This window comes from Dermacentor albipictus, chromosome 4 (genome assembly GCF_038994185.2).
Source record: "Dermacentor albipictus isolate Rhodes 1998 colony chromosome 4, USDA_Dalb.pri_finalv2, whole genome shotgun sequence".
NCBI classification, from domain to species: Eukaryota; Metazoa; Arthropoda; class Arachnida; order Ixodida; family Ixodidae; genus Dermacentor; species Dermacentor albipictus.
The window spans coordinates 3615184-3639679 of record NC_091824.1 but is presented as its reverse complement, the minus strand read 5'-3'; the positions used below and the strand labels follow the sequence as shown (position 1 = coordinate 3639679).

At 44.9% G+C, this 24496-nt stretch overlaps 1 long non-coding RNA gene across 1 annotated transcript; it reads right to left on the bottom strand.

Moving 5' to 3' along the window:
* Positions 1-9563: 9563 nt before the first annotated feature.
* LOC139059574 (uncharacterized) lies at positions 9564-11143 on the bottom strand. The gene is made up of 2 exons (XR_011514208.1): positions 10935-11143; positions 9564-10870 (listed from the first exon to the last, which is right to left on the bottom strand). It is a non-coding gene; the product is annotated as an uncharacterized lncRNA (long non-coding RNA).
* Positions 11144-24496: the final 13353 nt, after the last annotated feature.

The following is a 24496-nucleotide window of genomic DNA, read 5'->3' as shown; positions in this document are numbered from 1 at the left end:
CGGGCGTTGGTCCTTCTGCCTGGAAGACGGTCGAACTTGGAATGCCTCACAGCTGACTGCCGTCCCAACGGGAGCATCGCCACAACATGCGGGACGGTGGGATGACGACTACCAAACTGCGCCGCTACACGGAGCACAAGCCTCTTCGCTGCCAAGTCCACGGACACCTGGCAGAACCTCTGGTCAGTTAGAGCTATCCCCGTCAATATCTTCAGATCCATCACAGCCACAGGGTCCAGTACATGCAAGCCTTGCTTCAGAAGATGGTGACAGTGCTTCCGTTGTCATCGAAACTGCTGGCGAGCCACCGGCGTTTCGTCGGTCCACAAGAGACAGAAGACCACCGGCAAGGTTGCAGGACTATGTGCTTGGATATAAACATTGACTGGCTTGTGAATATGTCTGAATTAAGGAAGAGGTAGATGTAGTGTCGTAGGGCGACACTAGGTGCCCTTAGTTGCATAACTATCAAAGCCATAGAGAGATGGCACCACTGTTGCCCGGGTATATATATGGGTGCTCGCATGAATAAAGAGTCTTGCGTCTGGTGTGATATGGGTTGACATCTGCCTCGTTCTTCTGCTGACCAACACTACACTATGGATAGACACGGACAAAAAGACCATCCATCTCAAACAGGACACAACGAGTGCCACTGCCTCTGGCTGCATAATGAAAGATTCGATGAAAGTTCGGCTGGTCAGGCATGGAAACAAATAAAAAACGTGATCTAAGAAATAATAGTCACGCGACTATTATTTGCCGAGCATGCGTAGGAACATAGTCACAAGATTGACTGGGACAATGCCACTGTTGTTGCCAAAGAAAAGAACATGTCATCCCGGCGGCTGCTAGAATCGCTAATCGTTCAATTGACGCCAGCTACGATGAACCGGACACCAGAGACTATGCCTGCCATTTACGCATGTTCATTACGTCACATGCTGGCTACATAGGTGACGACGATTTCCTGTCGAACTCAGTGAACAAGGAACCCGTGTGTAGTTCCGAAACGTCGGGTTATACATCAGACAGTGACCGTGAACCGCCCTTCATGCCTCTGGCTAGGGGAGAAGAACACAAGCAGCTACACGACTGTACCAAAGAGGTTCCGTTTTGTAGAGATACTGGGCATCAACACCATAGAAGTGGACAATGCATAACACCAGCTAAGCAATAAGCAACATGACCCTTTCTATACAGGGAAGGATGTGCTACAAAGATGCTCGTACTACTGTAACGCTAATGTGCATGCTTGTAGAAAATAATCACAATAAAAACTCACCTCTTGCCTAGTGCTCAATGTTGAGGCTACCATTCTGAATCACAATTACTTTATCCCACCTAGCTAACAGTTTGTCAAATCTCAACGAGGTTTTAATAAGAATCCTGTCTCGACTACCCGTAACGCAAGTCTGTGTATGTTACAGAGTGTTGGGTTCAAATCTGCCATAATCATGAATCCGAATGAACTTGCCCACATTTCAGTTATTCTGCAAAAGTATTTGGGATCACTTCGTTGCTTCTATATGCACTGAGGCAATCACAGCTGTGAAACACATTTAGGTCGTACTGAAGATGTCAAAGACCATGTAACATACGTGCTGAAAGGAGCAATGACAACTTACGACATTGACAGATGCCATTCAGATGAGCGTTGCTGCGCCAGTCGAAATTGCTGCTTTGACAATGGCTAAACTTGAGACAGAATCATCATCATCAGCCTGGTTACACCCACTGCAAGGCAAAAGCCTCTCCCATACTTCTCCAACTACCCCGGTCATGTACTAATTGTGGCCATGTTGTCCCTGCAAACTTCTTAATCTCATCAGTTAAGTTTTTTGATTGTTGTTCTTTTCTCCTTGAAGTCGACCAAAGTCTCTTCAAGGTGTTTATCGGCGTTGATGAAGCAGGAGGCAGGTTGGAGGTAACAAAACTTGAAGATATATTGCAACGGAAATATTTACACAGTCAAATACAGAGTTAGCAAAAGAACACTGATACAAAACACACAAGTAAACAGCGCCTTACTCTTCTACTTTTTCTTAAGTTAGAGCCTAGGACAACTGTCACTACATACGACCAACCGAGTCTCACTGTTCTACCACTAAGTGGTTACGGCCCAGACTAGCGTTGCATCGTACGGAGTCTTACTGTTCTATCAGGTTTAGTGATAACGCTAGTCTGGGCCGTAACCACTTAGTGGTAGAACAGTGAGACTCGGTTGGTCGTATGTAGTGACAGTTGTCCTAGGCTCTAACTTAAGAAAAAGTAGAAGAGTAAGGCGCTGTTTACTTGTGTGTTTTGTATCAGTGTTCTTTTGCTAACTCTGTATTTGACTGTGTAAATATTTCCGTTGCAATATATCTTCAAGTTTTGTTACCTCCAACCTGCCTCCTGCTTCATCAACGCCGATAAACACCTTGAAGAGACTTTGGTCGACTTCAAGGAGAAAAGAACAACAATCAAAAAACTTAACTGGCGCAGTCGACAGGATCGGCGAGCTCTACAACATCGAATCCTGGACCAGTGGTGAAGGGATCAAGTCATCCAACGAGCACCTCCTGCACCTTTGAGAAGATTCCACAGCAGCCAAGCCCGGCACCGTGGAGGAGATCCGAAAACGACAGTGCATTCAGCAAAGGGTGAGCAGGATTTCTTGCGTCTTTCTCAAGTTGGCATGGCAGTTGATGTGTAGAGCAAATGGTGAGGACACGCAGGGGCGCAGAGACAATGGAGTCTAATGGAGTTGAGGGTGCGACGGTGGCGGAAATGGATCGGAATCGGGAGTTATCAAATGACGATAGGCTAAATTCCGATAAGTCAAATGAAATGAGAGAACCCAGTCAGAGCCAGGAATTTTCGCAGCAGGCATCTCAGCCTTTGCAAATTCCGAATGATACAAGAACGCTTGAACTTGAAATTCAAAGGCTCAATGCTCAGACTACCTGTATACAACTTCAGATTGAGTACGAAAGGCTGTTGCAGGCAAGGACGAATGCTGAACGTCTCAATGGCACGTCGTCCAGCGCTGAGTCGGAGCGGGGCGATCGGAGGCGAATGGGCTTCGACTCCGTCGAGCAATGCGCAAAAGTGCTGAAAGGGTTCCGCCTGCCGTGTGACGCGGATGTACCCTTATGGTTTGAGGAGGTAGAAAGACTTTTTGCTACTTACAGGGTACCGTATGAGAGTCGCGTGCATTTAGTCTTGCCAGCTCTAACTGAGCGCGTTCGCTACCTACTGCGTAACCTCAACCAGGAAGAGAGTACAGATTACAAGTCAGTTAAACAGGCAGTGTTGATTGAACTGAAGCTTTCTCCGGCAGAGTATCTGCAAAGGTTTGAGAGAGCAGTGAAGCGGAAGGAGGAAACGTGGTCACAGTTCGCGTCGCGAGTGAAAACGTATTTTTCCTACTACCTTCAAGTAAGAGGAGCCGACACTGTAGAAGTGATGGCAGAACTCATGGTTGCGGATCGTATAAAAGCAGGCCTTAGTATAGAGGGTCTTGAGTACGTGAGGCTACGAGAAGGCGAGGAATGGCTTAAGCCACCTGAGATTGCCAAAGTACTGCAAACTTTGGAACAAGCGAAAGGCAAAGGATATGCTTCAAAGCCATCAGCGGCAGAGATGGGGCAAAAGCCGTCGCGAGTGGCGAAAAGCGCCCTCAAGTGCCACGTATGTCACAGCTCAGGCCATTTCGCTAAGGATTGCCCGAAGTCTAGTGACAAGGGAAACCAGCCAAAGAAGGCTACCGAGCCAAGGCCGAGAGCACAAAGGGTGTTGATAGCCGACGAGACGGGAAGTGGGATACCTGATGGAGTCCTTACTGCAAAGGTAGAGGCCTTGAAACACAAAGGTGAAGGCATGACTAACCTACAGTTGATCCCGATCTCATGCGGAAACGTATCCACAGATGCGATTTTAGATACGGGGAGTGAAATAACTGTCATACGCGAGAGTCTGCTTCCGCAATGTATTGTGGAGCCTTCAGGCACGACACGATTGGTGTCTGCATTTGGTAAAACTATTGAGGCAAAGCTAGCAACGTTGCCGGTAAAGTTAAATAGCCCGCAAATGGCAGCGGAACCTCAGAACGTTGACCTACTCTGCGCGTTGACTAATGAGCTCGTCGAGGGCACAGATTGTTTGTTGACCAAGGAAGATTGGGAACATTTGTTGAGGGCCAGCAGCTCTCTGGAATCCACTGTAGCACCGGCCGAGCCTGCTCAGAGGATAGAGCGATCAAATGAGAAAGCCGAGGCACTGGCCTGCAACGTTACTTTGGAGGAGGAAGGTGTTTCTGGGGAAGTTGAGCTAATTGATGAAGAGAGGGATGCGTCAATAAGCCAGAGAGAAGAGTTCCGCAGATTGCAGCTAGCTGACGCTACCTTAAAGAAGGGATGGGAAGATGCTCGGAGTGGGAAATCCGGCATGTTCGTCTCTGATGGACTCTTATACCACTGGGACTCAATAGTAGGCACCCGAGTGAGACAACTAGTTGTTCCGAAAGACAAACGCAGTGAGGTGATGCGTTTAGCTCATGAGTCACTATGCGGAGGGCACCTAGGGCCAAGGAAAACTAAAGTGCGTATTAGGTGTAATTTTTTTTGGCCTGGCATGGAGAAGGAGGTATTAGAGCATTGTCGTTCATGCCATGATTGTCAAATTCGCTCTGACAGGCGTCGCACGGACAGAGTATCTATAACTCCTCCCACTAGGCCAAATCACCCTTTTCAAATTGTCAATGCAGACATCATTGGACCCTTAGACAGACCGTCAGCGAAAGGTCATAGGTACGCGCTATGCTTGGTGAACATGTGCACAGAGTGGCCAGAGGTTGTCCCACTGCGCTCTTTGACAGCTAAGGCGACTTGCGACGCGTTGATTGAAATTTTCAGTCGCACTGGCGTTCCGGAAATGATCTGTTCCGACCAGGGCACTAATTTCAAATCACAGCTCACACAGTCGATGCTCGAGAAATTAGGTTGCGCACCAAGATTCTCAACCCCAGAACACGAAGAGAAAATAGCTGCAATTAAGAATGCGGCGACACCACGCATTAAAAAGGAGCTACGCAGCCTGCTAGGACTGTGCGGCTACTATCGCGAGTGCGTCCGAGAATGTGCAGAGGTGGCGAGCCCGCTCACGCGGTTAACAAAGAAGGGGGTACCCAATAGCATACCCTGGTCAGAGGAAGCTCAGACGGCGTTTAAGACACTGAAACAGTCCCTGTGCGAGGCCGTGGCGCTCAGCACTCCAGACCCATCTGAGCCCTACTGGCTTTTCACAGACGCGTCAGCTACGGCGGCGGGCGCTTGTTTGGCGCAAATGACAGCCGAGGGAAAGGAGGGGCCTATTGCCTTTGCCAGCCACCGCTTCACGCCGACTCAGACGCGATGGTCGACAATTGAGAGGGAAGCGTTTGCTATTATATGGGCCTTAAAGAAGTTTGACTACTGGCTTTTTGGTGCCGAGATAAACGTTGTTTCCGACCACAATCCATTGTCGTACCTTACAACTTCGACTCCACACGGGGCAAAATTGACAAGATGGGCGCTGGCTTTACAGCGATATCACGTGTCAGTGCGACATCGGAAGGGTGTCAGTAATGGTAACGCGGATGCTTTGTCCAGGCTTCACAACAGCTCATGGAAGCCAGCGTAATACTATAGTGCCATGCCAACTGGATGGGCGTGAATGTTCCTGCTCACTTGGCGCTGTATATTGCGGGCTTTGTGAGTGCCGATTCAAGACACAGAGACACTGGAGTGCTCTTACAGTTTGGAATTGCAATCGTGTGCTTAATAGTTTGATGACATGTATTGTGTATTTCTTTTTACTCTCTTCTTGCTTTGTTACTTGAAAGTGTTTGTTGTTGTGATGTAATTAGGCTAGGGTGTGGTTAGAATGTTCATTACGTAATCGCGGCAGTGATTTATCGTATCACTGAGCGAAAATCAGCCCAGTATACTCTTTAGGGGGAACGTGTTAGGCCGCTCATCTCTAGAACAGGCACAATGGACGGCGTAGGGCTGCATGATTGTTTTGTATATACTTTTGAAGTGCCGCGAGTTGCCCGTGCGTTGTGTGAATGGGAAGCGTCCACCCCCAGCGCCTCGGGCGGCGACCGTTTCTCTTTGTGAGGGGTCGGACGGCCCGCGTGGTGTTGGGTGACGAGCCGAGGCGCGCGCCGCCGCGGGGGGCGCGGTGCAGAGGCGGAAAACGGATTCGGAGAAAATGCTTTTACGCGCGCTTTGTTGACATTCCGCCGATGGTCATAATAGGGCCACGCGGACAAAGCTCGAGCGGACAAAGGTTGTATACGCGACGTTGTGGCGCCGGCTCTTGAGTCCCCTGCTAATTAGAGACGCAGCTGCTAGCAATGTTGACCACGTATGGCGCGTACGGAGCGGGGGGTTCGCGCCCCTCGCATTCGGACGGCAGCCACGTGCATCTTGTTTTGAGCGCTGGGGAGAGCCCGCTTTGTGTCGTGTTACAACATGCAGTGCGCGCCGTAGAGAGGGGCGCGGCGTCGTTTTAAGAGCACCCGAGTCCGGATGCCGCCAGCGGTAATTAGTTTTCTACCAGGAAAACCTTGAGGGGGACTACGGTACGCGGTGTTGGGACACCAGCGCCCGAGCCCCCCCTTGCTGGCTAGAAACGCCGCTGAGGTGCGAGATGGCCTCAATAAATCATGCATGCCTGGCGTGTTTGACGAGGCCGTCACTGACCACGTGGAAATAGGAGGGGGAGAAGAAGATGTGGGAAGAGCGAAAACAGGGTGGTTTTCCAATAGATTCACTTATGAGAGTAAGCCCATCCCTTTGGGTGGTGGCTTAAGAAACTGTCAACTCTCATTGGCAATTGCTTCCGTGGGATGGGCTAACGACCCTACCGCCCTTTTTCTTTGTCTCTTTCCCCTATAACAACCGAGACGAGGTGCTTGTTCCTCAGTCTAGGCTGTAATCACTAAACCTGATAGAACAGTAAGACTCCGTACGATGCAACGCTAGTCTGGGCCATAACCACTTAGTGGTAGAACAGTGAGACTCGGTTGGTCGTATGTAATGACAGTTGTCCTAGGCTCTAACTTAAGAAAAGTAGAAGAGTAAGGCGCTGTTTACTTGTGTGTTTTGTATCAGTGTTCTTTTGCTAACTCTGTATTTGACTGTGTAAATATTTCCGTTACAATATATCTTCAAGTTTTGTTACCTCCAACCTGCCTCCTGCTTCATCAACGCCGATAAACACCTTGAAGAGACTTTGGTCGACTTCAAGGAGAAAAGAACCATCATCAAAAACTTAACTTCATCTGCCCACCTAACTTTCTGCCGCCCCCTGCTACGCTTCCCTCCCTAGGAATCCAGTCCGTAACCCTTCAAGACTATCTGTTAGCTTCCCTCCTCATTACATGCTCTGCCCATGCCCATTTCTTTTTCTTGATTTCAACTAAGATGTCATTAACTCGCGTTTGTTCCCTCACCGAATCTGCTCTTTTCGTATCCTTTAATGCTACACCCATCATTCTTCTTTCCATAGCTCGTTGCGTCGTCCTCAATTTGAGTAGAACCCTTTTCGTAAGCCTCCAGGTTTCTGCCCCGTAGGTGAGTACTGGTAAGACACAGCTATTATACACTTTTCTCTTGAGGGATAATGGCAACGTGCTGTTCATGATCTGAGAATGCCTGCCAAACGCACCCCAGCCCATTCTTATTCTTCTGATTATTTCTGTCTCATGATCCGGATCCGCAGTCACTACCTGCCCTAAGTATATGTATTCCCTTACGACTTCCAGTGCCTCGCTGCCTATTGTAAACTGCTGTTCTCTTCCGAGACTGTTAAACATTACTTTAGTTTTCTGCAGATTAATTTTTAGACCCACTCTTCTGCTTTGCCTCTCCAGGTCAGTGAGCATGCATTGCAGTTGTTCCCCTGAGTTACTAAGCAAGGCAATATCATCAGCGAATCGCAAGTTACTAAGGTATTCTCCATTAACTTTTATCCCCATTTCTTCCCAATCCAGGTCTCTGAACACCTCCTGTAAACACGCTGTGAATAGCATTGGAGAGATCGTATCTCCCTGCCTGACGCCTTTCTTTATTGGGATTTTGTTGCTTTCTTTATGGAGGACTATGGTGGCTGTGGAGCCGCTATAGATATTTTTCAGTATTTTTACATATGGCTCGTCTACACCCTGATTCCGTAATGCCTCTATGACTGCTGAGGTTTCGACAGAATCAAATGCTTTCTCGTAATCAATGAAAGCTATATATAAGGGTTGGTTATATTCCGCACATTTCTCTGTCACCTGATTGATAGTGTGAATATGATCTATTGTTGAGTAGCCTTTACGGAATCCTGCCTGGTCCTTTGTTTGACAGAAGTCTAAGGTGTTCCTGATTCTATTTGCGATTACCTTAGTAAATACTTTGTAGGCAACGGACAGTAAGCTGATCGGTCTATAATTTTTCAAGTCTTTGGCGTCCCCTTTCTTATGGATTAGGATTATGTTAGCGTTTTTCCAAGATTCCGGTACGCTCGACGTTAAGAGGCATTGCGTATACAGGGTGGCCAGTTTCTCTAGAACAATCTGCCCACCATCCTTCAACAAATCTGCTGTTACCTGATCCTCCCCAGCTGCCTTCCCCCTTTGCATATCTCCCAAGGCTTTCTTTACTTCTTCCGGCGTTACCTGTGGGATTTCGAATTCCTCTAGACTATTTTCTCTTCCATTATCGTCGTGGGTGGCACTGGTACTGTACAAATCTCTATAGAACTCCTCAGCCACTTGTACTATCTCATCCATATTAGTAATGATATTGCCGGCTTTGTCTCTTAACGCATACATCTTATTCTTGCCAATTCCTAGTTTCTTCTTCACTGTTTTTAGGCTTCCTCCGTTCCTGAGAGCATGTTCAATTCTATCCATATTATACTTCCTTATGTCAGCTGTCTTACGCTTGTTGATTAACTGAGAAAGTTCTGCCAGTTCTATTCTAGCTGTAGGGTTAGAGGCTTTCATACATTGGCGTTTCTTGATCAGATCTTTCGTCTCCTGCGATAGTTTACTTGTATCCTGCCTAACGGAGTTACCACCCAAGTAACCACGGATATCCGGGCGACGTCCGACGGACGTCCTTTCTGGATATTCGGGATGTCCGTGGGATATCCATGAATGTCCGACGTACGTCCGAGGGACGTCCCTGGGAAATCTAAAGGTAATCGCTTTGGCATCCGTAGTACGTCCGACGCGGACATCCAGCATGGACATTCAGGGGACGGTCAGGATATATATATATATATATATATATATATATATATATATATATATATATATATATATATATATATATGTGTGTGTGTGTGTGTGTGTGTGTGTGTGTGTGTGTGTGTGTGTGTGTGTGTGTGTGTGTCTTCCCGGGGATATTCCAGATATACACATGCCTTGAAGCGACAATAGTGGCCGGGACACATTCAAGCACCGGACCATTATATATATTACATTGGTCTAATGCTTGAATGCATTCTTGTTTTAAATAAACGAGAAATGAACTTACACCAACTTCCAAATACAATTAAACGTTTATTGTCACCTTATACATATACATAAAAAGACCAATAAGCAGATATATGCGTACTGTTCAAAGAACAAATAAATACACGGATAAAGAAGAAAACTTGCAATTTCAATAGCACAACAAGGTAGAGAACAGCAGAACAAAAATACTTATTGCCCACCCTGCTTTGACATTTGAGTTTGCAGCATGGAATAAAAAGAAAGAGCAAAAACACATCAATTAGCATTATTAAGCAGCGAAAGGAACAGAAATGACATGAAGGAATTAATCTTGACTACATCACTTCACTAGCACTCTGCGACACGGGCACAAAAAATGACATTAACTTGCTAATGCCTTAAACTTTAATGTCATTCGCGGGGTGCCACACGGACATGCTTAATGGTATTGCAGCTTAAATGTTATTCGCGACGTAGTGCGTTCTCGTAAGTCAACTTGCCGTCAAATGCGTACTCTCGTTCCCAATGTCTCCACATTCTGACGTGGCTAAACGAACTATTAGTGAAGAACAATCAATATATTCTTCACTTTCTTTAAACAATAGCTCTTTCTCGTGGCGTAGTGCGTTCTTACAATTATTAAAACTCACTTGGCCATCGAATGCGTACTCTCGTTTACAATGTCCCCGCCGTGGCCGTAGTGACCATATTCTCACGATATTAAACAAACTTGTAGATAAAAACAACTAATATATTCTTCACTTTTTTAAAGGGAGCTTTTTATTTTCGTAGAGATCAGCAGGCGATCTTGCCGCTACTGACGGCTACAGCTTTGATCATGAGCGTATTAGCCAGGAGAAGCTGTTTGCCAGGAGAATCAAAGGGCGCCGATGAAGAGTCCGCGGTAGCTAAAGCAAATGTAGACTCCGGGGTCCTGCTTACCAGAAAACCCGCATTGACTTGTGCGTACACCTCTCCTAAGGGATCCTGTTCCGTTCTCACAGCGAAGTGAACCATCCGAAGCGTCACGTAGAGTATATCCATCAGGGAAGCAAGGCACATTGTCCTTAGTGCGCGTAGTGCCACAACCACCGTCCTGAACTTCCGATGTCGCCTCGGTGCAGCGACCAGCATCACAAGGCGTACAAATGTTTGCAGGGACAGCCCGAACGCACATGTTAATGCATGCGTGCGGGGTATGCGCGCCACTGCACAGTTCTAGACTTGCGAATTCTCGAGCTGTTGACTGCTGGCTGCCGGTGCGAGATCCGAAGTCCTCGAATATCGTCTTTGTTTCCAGCGGCGCTCTTTTTCGCGCGTGCGGCTTCTCCCGCAGTCTAGGCATCCTGGCACCTGTGAAGAAAACACATTTCAATACCCAAACGAATTAAAAAAGAAATCGATGTAGCTGTCATACCTTGGTAGCTGAGTAGGAGACTTTGGCAGGCACGGAAGGTGACAAACGCTGCTCCGCTGCCCTTAAAACGATCGCAGAATGAAAAATGGCGTGGCGACGATGGCTAGAGCTTGGATTGGGTTGGATGACTGCAGCGTTCTGCTTTGCCAAGGTTGTAACACTTCCACGTGCATCTACGCAAACATAAATAGGTTTTTAAAATATTCTATTATTACACAGTGAAATATTTACTTATTCTGGGAATATTCGGTATCTGATTTTTGAGTTTTTAGTTTCTGCTAAAGCTGTCGGCGCCAGAAAAACATAGCCTTTGAGATTACTGTCAATGCATGGCGGCTCTGACGCATTATAGCTTTCGTAATCGATTTCAACGCACGCAGCCACCAAAAGCGTAGCCTTTGAGATTTGTTTTTGTTACCTATAATGATATTATTGTATGCACAATTGAACACTGCAGACAACTTCCTGTTTTAAGAAACCAGCCAAAAACAGGCGCACACAGGAAACATACGAGAAGACAGGAAAGAGGCTGGAAGAGGCCTGTCTTGTGTATGTTTCCTGTGTCCGTCTTTTTTTTTGCTGGTTTTTTCTTAATACAATGCACCAACTAGCCCAACAACGTGTTTTACTTCCTGTTTCAATGATAAACCTGAACCTACATGTTCGGAGGTCAGGACCAAAACTCTATGATCAGGAACTTTTCATAATGAGGGATAACTTGAGTGCTTGGCTCTAGGTCGAATAAGTGGCTTCAAATGGGCGCTTATATATTCTGCTAGTCATCCACAAGCATTTTTTTTAAAGCAAACTACAAATTGTTTGTATGACCCACCGATAGAAAAAAAAATCGTATTTTAATACTGCGATGTTAAAGTGGGCAGAATTGATATCAAGTTGGAAATATATTTATTTTGCTTTGAAAAAAGAATGAACTGTGTCCGATAGAGAACAAAAATAAACAAATATAATATGAACAAACTAAAATTTCCGGCAATATATTTATGCTAGTTTATATATAACTCACTAGTGTATATCCTGGGCATGCCTATTTATGGACAGCTAGCGGACGTTCAAAATGGGATGTCCCATGGACATCCCGGTGGGATGTCCTTCGGACATCCAAACAGGATATGGACTTCTCCTGTACGTCCCACGGACGTCCGTGTTGGATATCCGGATGGATGGACGTTGGGACTTATGGTGGACGTCCCACGGATATCCGTGGTTACTTGGGCACCGACTTCCATTGGACACTCCTTAATGATGTCCACAAGATTGTGGTTCATTGCTTCAACACTAATTCCTGAGTTAAAGCCGAATACCTGTTCTGTAGCTCGATCTGGAATTGCTCTATTTTCCCTCTTACCGCTAACTCATTGATCGGCTTCTTATGTACCAGTTTCTTCCGTTCCCTTCTCAGGCCTAGGCTAATTCGAGTTCTTACCATCCTGTGGTCACTGCAGCGCACCTTGCCGAGCACGTCCACATCTTTTATGATGCCAGGGTTAGCGCAGAGTATGAAGTCTATTTCATTTCTAGTCTCGCCGTTCGGGCCCCTCCACGTCCACTTTCGGCTATCCCGTTCGCGGAAGAAGGTATTCATTATCCTCATATTATTCTGTTCCGCAAACTCTACCAATAACTCCCCTCTGATATTCCTAGTGCCTATGCCATATTCCCCCACTGCCTTGTCTCCAGCCTGCTTTTTGCCTACCTTGGCATTAAAGTCACCCATTAGTATAGTGTATTTGGTTTTCACTCTACCCATCGCCGATTCCACGTCTTCATAGAAGCTTTCGACTTCCTGGTCATCATGACTGGATGTAGGGGCGTAGACCTGTACAATCTTCATTTTGTACCTCTCATTAAGTTTCACAACAAGACCTGCCACCCTCTCGTTAATGCTATAGAATTCCTGTATGTTACCAGCTATATAGAGACAGAATACCATGAGGCAAAGTGAAAAGAGAACAGAGGTGCATTTTTCAGCTACATCACCTCATTGCTCCAATGCCCATGCATTTGATAATTCATTCATACAATGCGACGGCCTAGGCAAAGCCACGTTTGGATGAACCGATGTCTGCTTTTAAACATCACAAAATTCCACTTTTTCACGCACTAACGAACTGGCAGGTTTGAAGATTTACGAGTGTCAAGAAATATTGAATCTGTCATTCATGTGTTTAGACTTTGTCTCATTATCTTCGTATGATCAATGTATGCATGAAAGCGCAGACACTACTGCTGGCTTGCTAGCTAAACGCACTTTCAAGTGGCAGCTGGTGATAGAAATCTTCGAGCATTTGTCTATAAAAACGCTGGCGTAGATTTCGCGGTATGCTCATGCGCTTTCAGTGCAACGCACTGCGTGACACCTGCCTGTCAGGCCGAGTAGGAGAGCGCCAAGGGACGAAACACCAAATTGTTCATTTGGCGCTGCAAATACGTATGTCTCTATTATAGTGTGCCTGTATATACACTTCGACGACGGCAATGATTCCACCGCTTGCAACAGTCGGCCAATTTAAAGAACGTGTCACAGCGTTCGCTTTCCATGTGTCCAATCTAACACGGCGAGTCTCTTTTTTCATGCGGAAGCAGCCTTCTGGATCTAAAAACATTGATATCGCGAGCGCAACAGAACAAACGGGCGGTAGTGCGCATGAGGTTAAAATCGTAGTCCGCAAAATATGGGCTATAAATAACGGCTCAAACACGTTACAGATGGGTGTCAATTTAAGGCGTGCAATGCATTTAAAACGTACTTTCAGCGAGAACTTCAGGCGGCGTGAAAAATGATGCCTAAGCATGCATAAATTACACAAAAAAAATTATGTACGTCCCAGACGAGTTGAAAGTGGTCGCGGACCTTACCTGTCTATGTGAATGACAGGTGCAGCCTCTGAGCTTCTATACGATCCCTATTCGGTATTGTATTGGGTACAAGAAAGAGTTATTACGCGGAAATATAAGGAACAGCTGGGGATAACCAAAAAAGCTGAGATGTACCATTGAAGCTCCCATGCTACGCACACATCCATAGAGTTACTATACTGCCTCTAGAGGAAGAGCGCCGCCATGTTGCTACGCGCCGAGGTTGCCAGCTCCTGAGACGCTTGCTAGACTTGGTGACAGTAGTCAGTTTTAATCCGGCAACAGTAGCAGCGTAGCAGCCATAGAGTTTCTCACTGTAACACCTAGAGGGTAATCTGGCGCTACCGTCTATGGGTGTTTCTTAAGGGGGCACCGTGCCGTCATGGGAATGAAGGTATATGTGTCTGCGAGGCTCGTGTTGGCTAGTGTTGTACGGGGCTTCGTCTAAAACGTGGATATAGCTAGGCCGGCGTTGAGCGTACCCGGTGGTTCTAACGGGTACGTTGCGTTCACCCAAATAGCCAACTTATTACTGATTTGGCTTGGCTCCCGTTGGATTTTTAAAAGGCGGCGGTAGTGCGCTTTAGACATTTCTTGTGAGCGTCTGTGCAACAAGGTGTAACCTTTCTCTATGGTGAAAACTTCATGAGGTGTTTCTGCGTTGTATGTTCGATTTAAGTGGTCTTCGCTGCCGTGGTTAGTTTGTTTGGCTGGTTAGTACATGTGCAAACGGTCTTTTGTGATGTTCTGGAGTTGTGGAAGGTCGTCGCCCCTATTGCAAGTACTTGCGTTGTCGCGACATCATTCGAACACTATACGATCAGAGCAGAAACAAGTGCTGTAACCTACCCCGGTTATTGTGTAGGCGTCAGCTCTCGAAGTATTGGTCAATGCACGGTGGGAGCCCGTTTTATCTGCGGATGCGTGCTTGCACCAACTCTGACGAAACTCTGATCATTCGGGACCTATGAAAGCAGTGCTGTGTTGTTTTTGTTCCCTGCTTAGTTCGCCTGTTTACATACTCGCCTGAATGTGCGCTATTGTGATTAGTAAGTTTTCCCCCGTGGGTCTGTACCAGATACCTCGCATTCAGCTGCTTGTCACCTGTGGTCGTTTATAACTTTGCTGCAGAATTTTGTCCTTAAGTCGAATAAACTTTGGAAGGAAATCGTGAAGCTTTACTCCCGGAAAGCGCTTGTACGTCCATAGAATTTACAGTTCAAATGCAACACATATCCTCATTTAAATTTTAGAAGAATTTATAGTTTCCGTAAATTGAAATTGCAGATAAACAGAATTCAATAAATTGAAGATTTCTATATGCACACCAAATAAGTTCTGCAAAGTAAAACGGTTTGTTACATTAAAGTTCAATATATGGAGGTCTAATTGTACAAAATTGATTGATATAGGGGTTGATTGGATACAGGGTGTGCATATTCACACGCCTGGTTCCGTAGTCAATTGTTATGTGCCGCTCTACTTGGGCAATAAACCAAGCAACAATGTTAATGTTTTCGAACTGTTCATATATCGGGAGCACACCAAGAAGGTGATCTAAAACCTCCAGGCATATGGTGACTTTCTGTTCCAAAAGAAAAAAAAGTAATAGTAATAATGTGTACAGTGGCATAGCAGAGTAAACAAACAAAAAAGCTGTCTTTTTAAGACAATGCTACATTTTTTTTTCCTAATTACAGCAGCTGTGCAAGGTGTTCTAGACCAGTTACGATATTTGAAAATTCAGTGTGATGGGCCAGTATGTTTCCCTTAGTGTTATAATGGCCTCATATTCTTGCGAAGTTAATCATATGACTCCTGTATCCTTACTACATTGAACTCCTGAAATGTTTTATTCCGGCCACTGCTCCTCATCCACCATGCTGCTTCTGCTTAATAGTTCTCAAGGCAATTATATTGCCCTCCTCTCCCTATTATTCAGGCAGAGAAACAGATCCACATGGCCATCACAAACTAATTTTCACTTGCACATGCCCTGACGTTCAAAACATTGCAATTGAGCTGGAAGCTAGAAGCTAAAGGGAAGCTAGAATTAGCACTAGTGAAATGTGAAGGTTGTTAGCAAAAGTGCCCACAGTGTGTGAGGCCACAGTTTATACGAAGATAAAAGTTTTGAGAAAAATTGTATAAATTTTGCAGTTGATATTGTTGTTTTATTAATGCTGCTCTTGCTTTAGTTATCCTTTTTTTTAGTCACCATATGTGTTAAATGTCACAGCATTTGATATTATAGCATTGACATATATCAGTGGGGTGGGGGGTCCTCATCTGGATAGTTCATTTCTAATGCATACACTTTGCATGGCTTGTTCGCGTTGCCAACACCTACTGTATTACTTTGCTATTAAAACCTTCACAATTGTTTTTCACACATAAATAAAACAAGCAATCTAAAAATGCTCCTTCGTCTCATGCAATATAGCGCTCCTCTCAACTAAAGCTGTATGTTCTCGAGACACAAGTTGACAGCTACATGTTAGCTGCAAAACCTCTTAAATTTGCAACAATATTGAATATATTGAGACAAAAAAGCTATCTTGGTGAACATAATGCTGCAGATGCTGACCAGCACATGAGTAGTGCTTCTTTTATTACAAACATTTAATCACATTGCAGAGAGTGTGTACCACTTAAATCACAATCATTTTATTGAGATATTTTTGTGTCATTTGCATGTGGCAGAAGCAGGAAATAGTAAGCTGACTCTGCCTTAAAGCAAACATATGCATGAGAGAGCGCTTAAAGCATTACTTGTTCAAACCGAGGCTTTGGTGTCTAGATTTCACGACGAAGAGAGTAAAATGTGAGGTCACACACCCTGTATTCTGAAACCATCTATGACTGGAAGCTTCATTCCACTGAGATGAGCGCAGTGCCACCCCTTGACTGAAGACGACGCTGTGTTTCACGGTAATTGACATGAAGTTTGATTAAAGCTAAGCAACCGCCTGTGTCAAGGAGTGGGGCTGCTGTGCATTTGAATCCAGGTGGAGGGTTGAGTGGAGAATACAGAAGTTAGTCACCTTTACCGATCCTTGAGCCTCTTAAGAGATTTCCTACAACATCTAAGCTCAGCCTTTCTGTTTTCTTACAGCATGGTAATTACAGGTGGTACAAAACATTCCATTGTACAGTTTCTATAATTCTTTGGGAAAACATACATCACCTCACTAAACAGGAATAGGCTCAATAGGTTCACTGGTATCATCTATAGTGTTTCCATCCAAGACCTATTGCTATTACAAGGCATTGCAGACATTCAGTGACGTAGCCAGAAATTCATTTCAGGGAAGGATTCTCCACTGGTCACTACCACTCCCCCATCACCTCTCTCTCTAGCACTACATAAATGTGTGGAGGGTTTTACATCACACCAAGACAAACTCCTAGCACTCCCCGGACAGGAATGCTTTAGCAATGAGGATGCACATTTTTACGTTGCCAAAACTTTGCTTAACTTCTGACAAAAGTTTTTTCATTGCTAAGACTACGCCTAAAATTATGCTATCATCATTGTGCTGTTTTTAAATATGACTATATTAAAAATAACATTTTGTTTACAAATTGATGTATGTATATAATGTATATTATGACCTTGTTGTTACATTACTTAGGAAAGTGAACTGTGCTAAAAACATGAAAGCGCTCTGTCTTGTGTCTTCTTGTTTGCAGCCCAGACTTGTTGCAGCCCAAGTAACAGTGAAGGTCAGCGTTATTTTCTTACCAGATTTGCTAGTGAGTGGTTCAGCCATGGCTGTGTATGGAAGAGAGCGGGCACTATTTTGCAAGTCGCCTATTACTTAATTGCAGGCATTATGGGCATGCTTCCCTGACACCTGCCTATTCTAAAGACTGCAAAGCAGCAAGCACAGCACATGCTATGACAGGGTAGGTGAATCTCAGCTAAGGCAACTGGCCACAGCTATCTGGTGTTGAGCGATCGAGCAGTGATGAGACAATCCCCCTATGTTCCATAATTTTTCACTTCATTCTTGATGCCCTTAATGTGTGTCACCACCCTAGCCCCCTTACTGTATCATCCTCCCCACTCCCTGGAGCTCTCTGAAACTCTTTTCAGCTAATCACTGTCCCACTTTTCAACATTCACGGGGTTGTTGAATGACACAGCATTCTATAACATTCCTATATTTATGTTTCTGTGTGGACATCGAAGCCATTCACCTAGCTCCCATAGTTTCTTGTGGCGGCTTCTTAGCTTCCCTGGTCCAGCACCTCGTCCTTGATATAGATTGCCGCGCGCAAATCAGCATTCTGTAGGCCTTTCTTTCTTGTCCCGTTTTCTCTCCATTTTTTCATTCTTAGCAGTGTGTACAAACTAGCCTGAGAGCAAGCTCTTCTGAAGTTTATTAGCATAATGAAAGTCAGAGTCAATGGAAAGTAAAAGAAGAAAGAAGAAGGTGGGGGGAGTGTTTTTTATGAGTTTTCTAAACAAGCAAGTTGATATAAGTAAGTTGTATAATAGCAAACACCAAGTATGAAAGAATAAAAAACACATTTGCACTTCTCGCCTGACGAAATTTACTGTGCTTTTACAGAAATGAAAATCATTGAAAAGGAAGTAAGTGTTTACGTTGAGATACGAGCACGTAATCTGTAAGCCTCGTAAGCTTATGTCAAGTAAAACAACATGAAATCCTGAGAGATTGAGCTTCTTAAGTACACGTGTTATAATAGGAACACCAACCTTCTTCAGTATGATAAAAGCACTGTAGATCAAGGTTCTCCACGTAGTGGAAACATTGTTAAATCTGTTAAGATGTGAATGTGGGCAAGTTGGTAACAAAGTTCTAACTTGCTAAAGCACATTACTGTCCTCATCGAACTAATGACTATAGTTTCTTGTACATGTGTCTTGATCACATTCAGCACAACATTATGCATTTTTAGCTTTCTTTAATACATTCTGTAGCCACTCAATGGATTCAAGATGCTAGAAACCTATGCTGAACTACACAGTGCTTGCCATTAAAAAAGACAAAAAGTCAGTTCCTGTGTTAGAAATATTTATTAGTTAGAGAAAGGCTAAAGTTAGTATGAACATTAGCCATGTCTTGAAGTTTTCATCCTACTCATTTTACAGTTGAAGCTAGCTTGCTTCTCAGGTTACTTGTGCTTAGAATTAAAGCACAACAAACAGATGAATGGCTTGCCGGGGCGTTATTCACAGAAAGTGGTCACTTTTCTCACTCTCTCCATAGAGTTTGGGCTACTGCTGGTACTGTTGGCCGTATAGCAGCCAGTGCAGAGCCACTGAGTGTCGTGTGCCGATGTGCCAGTTTTTCTTAGCATGTGGACACTTCTCCCACGAGTTTCTTCGATGTTGTCTTGACGAGGGCCGAACAGTGAATGAGCCAGTTCATCTTGAAATTTTATAATTGGCGTAGAGTTTCCTTCAAGCATGCCACGAATGTTTCACGCATTTATGATGACACATCCAACAAGCAACTCAACAGCTACCTTTCTGTACCACTTGAGTCCTTTTCTAAGGCAGTTGTGGTATAACGTCATTTGGTCGCTATAGTCGACGCCCTTTTTTGCTGCATTGTAATCGAGACCGGCCTGATGTTTCATGATTGGTGCACCGTCCCTTGTTTTCTTCCCACTGTCCACCAAAGTTGCTTCATATTTGGCGACAGATGTGAGTATCAGAACAGGCCTCTTGTCCATCCACTTCAGTGCCTTCACTCCATTTTTGGACTGAAGTTCGGTAACACTGCCATTTGCAACCTTTACTTGAGTGAGATCTTTTGGCAGCCCTTTCCTCACTGAGCGAACTGTGCCACGAATGAAAGTGTCTTCCTTTAGAAGGCGAAAATTGAGCGGCAAGCTCATGTAGAAGTTGTCTACGGACAGCGGGCACACAACTTCCTTGTAATTTTGCAGGAGTTTCAAGCATACATCTTCGGCATGTCCGATGCCAATTGTTCAGTCACACTTTCCAGCATATACATCAACCTTTAGCCTGTAACCGTCTTTGGTACATGCCTTGAACAGCCTGACTCTGTAAGAACGAAAGTCTGCCACACCATGGCACTATTGTTTCATCTATCACAACCTCCTTTCCTGGCTCAAGCACAGTGGCAAAAATTTTGGTTCAATTTCTCTACCAGAGGATGGATCTTAAAGACATGATCCTGCAACTCTGCAACCAGTTAATTGTCCGCAAAATGCCGGAACCTCAAAAGTAGGGAGAACACGGTCACGGCTCATATTTTGATGAATGAGTTCAACACCATACAGGTTACTTTTTGCCCAGTAGTGACTCGGATAGGAAGATGGACGAGATTAATACAAATTGGTATTCCAACAAATGCTTTCGTTTGTTGGAGATTGGTTTCCATCTAATTTTTCAACTTTGATTTAGATTTGGGAGTAGGAAGACGGAGGAGACCAATACAAATCAGTATTCGAATAAATGCTTTAATTACTTTGGCATTGATTTCCGTCCAATTTTTCAAGCGTGATTTAGATTTAGGAGTAGTTGACTTCAACACTTGTGTGAACCTGTTTGTTTCATTGACCATCATTTGCCAAATGTCATCCGTAATAAACAGTGAACATAAAGATGGGGCATAACGGCTAGATGGCAACTGAATGATAGTGGGCGGCCTGCGGCCTAGAGTACGTGTGGTGTCACACTAGGCGAAGTGGTTGTTGCCGGTGTCCATTTCTCTAGAGATGGGCTGAGAGAAATGAGAGCATTGTGTCCTGAATCATTCACCTCAGAATCATCAGTCAGGTCTGACTCTCCATTCGACATGCTGGCTGAGGTCTGTGATGGTTCGTAAACACTATCTTTGTCACTGATTTCACTGTCCACTGCTGAACATCTGACACTGAAGCACTTGACTCATCCGCCGGTGATCGCGAAGTTGCTGGTGCATTCTTCTGGCCCAAAACTAAGTTTATTTGTTTCTTCTGCATTGTGCTTTTTTTTTTCATCCGTAAGGGGCATGAGGATCTATCTATTAGACACGCTGAAAAGTTTGGGAGTAGCAAGAAAAATGCAGGTACTTATTCCAATGGCACGTATTTCAAAGGCTGCTGCGAAAGTTTGCAAGAAACCCAACTGAGAAATGCGCCGCCACTCCACTCTCCGAAACAAACATGCCACCCCATGTCCAATGCAATAAAAATATATATTAGTTGCAATTTCAAACCTCAGATGGCAACACAAGAGCAAGAATTCTTGCGTGTGGGTCACTGGTGAGTCACGCCACAGACAGCTTAAAAACGTTTTCGTTGAGTGCATCGTGGATTGCCAGTGGTTCATAGCATTTAACATCAGACAAGTAGTCTACTGCCTATCTATAATCTCACACAACAAAAATCGTACCTCTGAGTTAAAGTGTCATAATGTTATCGCAGCAGCAAGCAGATGAATGCCCGTAACTTTGCTGCTGCATAGGAGCACAGGCTGTGCTGTGATGGCACTCAGAGTGACACGTGACTTAGATTCAAGGCAGCATCAGTTATTTGTTGAATCTGTTGCTGCAGTGAACTAATTAAAGTTTAGAGAAATAATGAAAAATACAACCCGAATGTCTCGGTGCTTTTGTTTTACTTTGCACTGTAGCAAGAGAGATGAATTTCCGTTTCGTCTCCTTTTCCCGACGTTTGCACGCGCGCAGAGAACGAAACTATACGTCATTGTCTACATGTGTTCCAGCATTGCGATCATGAATGCTCTTTCATCCTCTCGCGTTTGCCTCCTGTTTGCCTCAGTGCTGGGGCACTGACTTATACCGCTAATCACGTGTTCTCGTGTAGAGCGCGCACTATCGTCCGCTACAGGAAACGAGACAAGCGCAACAGCTCGCGCGACACCGTCACCGGAAGTGTGCCGGTGACGGTGAAAAAAAGAAGACGGCCGGGTATACCCGCCGCGACCCCTCGGCTCCGGTATGGGAGAACGCAGTGAAGGAAATTTGCTTACACAGGCGAAACGGGGAATGTCGAGAGAGTGTTTATATAGGCGGCGACGCTCGCCTCCTGAAATCATGCGTTCGCGGCACTTCAATCATTCTCTATCTGCTGTTAATGAACCAATTTGAAAAATGCTTGCGGTAGAACACTTCTTAGAGGGCACGTAACAACTTTCAGTGTATAACCAAAATTTGTTATGTAGCCTGTGAGGGGCCCTTTAAAACAAACTCGGTAAAAATCGAGTGTACTGTGGGATGTTGTTACAGCTGCGTCGAGCTTCACAGCCCTCTACACAAGCATTGCTGTGAAGCCTGTGGCAGAAATAGAGTTTTATTCAATCAAAGGACTGCATAGAGCGCGCTCTCGTGTTGTGCTACGTGAATTAAATCATTCGTTTCCTGCCTGCACAAACGTTTGCATCTCGAGTGGATTTCAAGCACACCGTATAATAACGTGCAGTTCCGTCGTGCTTCGCAGCACTATACACAGGCACTGCCGTAAAGCTAGTGGCAAAAGTACGATGTCATGAAACCAGATCAATGCATATACCTCGCTATTTTGGTGCGCTGCGTGAATGGAAACATTGCTTGCCTGCCTGCACAAACGTTTGCATCTCGAGTTAATATCAAACAAATCATATAATATGTGCAGTTTCGTCGAGCGCTTCACCGCACTGCATGCAAGCATTGCCGTAAAGCCTGTAGTATAAATAGAGTTTCATGAAGTCAAATTAATGCGCAAACCTCGCACTTGTGGTCTACAAGGTAAAGAAAGAATTCGTTGCCATGTCTCCGCAGTAGTTGGTCACGTTGATTTGTGTGAGCATATTGGTTCATGTGCCCCATCTACCTCTGTGATGAGAAAATAAGCAAGAATATCAGCTGCTATGTGTCGATGCATATGCTTTTTATTACAAGGTGTAGGAGCAGTACATCTTACTGCATGAGTAAACCACTCATGGAAACAGTACGTTCCTTGAACATTGTAGCTATTTAATAGCCTAGGAAGCGCGCTATATTGGAAGTTGCAATTTTTTTTCTGTCCGCAAAATTCAATAACTCGATGCTTTTTCTAAAAGCAAAAAATTATAAATTTCGCAATGATACGTATGCTGCGTCAGTAAGTTAAGTAGGCAGCACATAATTAGGCTAAACCAGAGGAATATCCGCAGGTATTTATACAAATGTACAAAGTATTTAAAAAAATGTTTTCTCAAATGTTTTCAGTGTGGAGTAAGGAGTTGCATGTGCGTCCAGCGCTGATTTCCAGCGCTTAATTTTTGTTGAACCTTGATGTAACAAAGACGTAACACTCAGCACTCTATTTTGTTACATCAATTTTTTTTTTACAATGGAACACTGCATTCTACTATACGTGCCGCTCATGCGCCCCAAAATTTTGGCCCCTCTAAGGAAGTCACTGTTCTCTAAGTTTCGCCCGAAACTTAGATATCGCTACTTCCAACTGACACTCGTGAAACCAGCAGCCACGTCGGCTTGCCGCCTTTACACCGGCCGCAAATTACTTTTAAAAAATGTGGCACGCGCGGGCCGTGTATATGCACTCTGCTGCGCGCGGACAGCCCTATGCACGGGCACGGCCAGGCAATTGAGACGTCGCGCGCTCTCTGACCCTAGCGCGCACTTGATCACGGGACGTGGACAGCGCGCATAAAGCTGCCATCCTTCTCGGCTCACAATCGCACCCTTTCATTCGCAATTAACCCCAGCATGTGGGATGCAACGGAGCACTATAATTTTTGTCACACTTGGACCAAACATCAGGGCGATGGCGAAAATTCGCTTAGGGTGTCCAAAAATTGCTATCGCAATAATACACTATGAAGAAAGGTATTATGTAAATTATCTGTGGATGGGTCGAAACCCCCTAATTTCCCAAACACGCACCCATCCACTGGCACGCTGCACACATGGATCCCGCGCGGCACGCTGCATCATTAAGGCGTATATCGTTCTTCGCTAGTTCTATGATCATTTATGCAGTAGTCACTTGGCGAGAAGCTTAATTTCCAACCTATGCGCAAGTGTCGTAACTGAATTTCGAAAGTACACGGACCATATATATGTTGGAAAAATAATCGGAACTCACTATTTAGACTCGCCAAAATTATAATTAGCTGCTCACTTGAACTCATAAGAATATACTACTCAGCCGAGCTCACTCGGGCTCAAACTCGCCAAAATACTGCTCAGCTGGGCTCACTCAGACTCATGGGATGATCTCAGGGAGTTGACTCATCAGTGAGTTTGCCAGCGTATGATGTGTGCTGAACCACAAACCTGGCTTTCTTGAATAAAAACAGTTGGTCGCTGCAGCATATGGATGCACATAAGTGTAATTCAGAGAGCGCGGCATTGTAAAGGCTGCCACAGTTACCATGCCATGCTGCAGCTCATTTCAATCATGTCAAATGCAATACCCCTGCCAGCTTTTAGTCAGTCGATCAAATGTAATTGTTATTTTTCTCATCACAACACCTCATTTTCCTGCCTAAGGCTTTGGGTGAATTTTCCTTGGCATCCATTTTGTTACTCTAACAGGTTACCAGTTATCTGTTGCCTATAGGAAATTTGAAGTTGTGCACATGTCATGTGGACTCCATGCCAAACTCGTAGTACTGCATGCGTTTTTGCAGTTAGGTCTAGAGTTACAGAATCGCATGTGGGAGTTACTTTAGTTAGCAGCTGTAGCTTTGG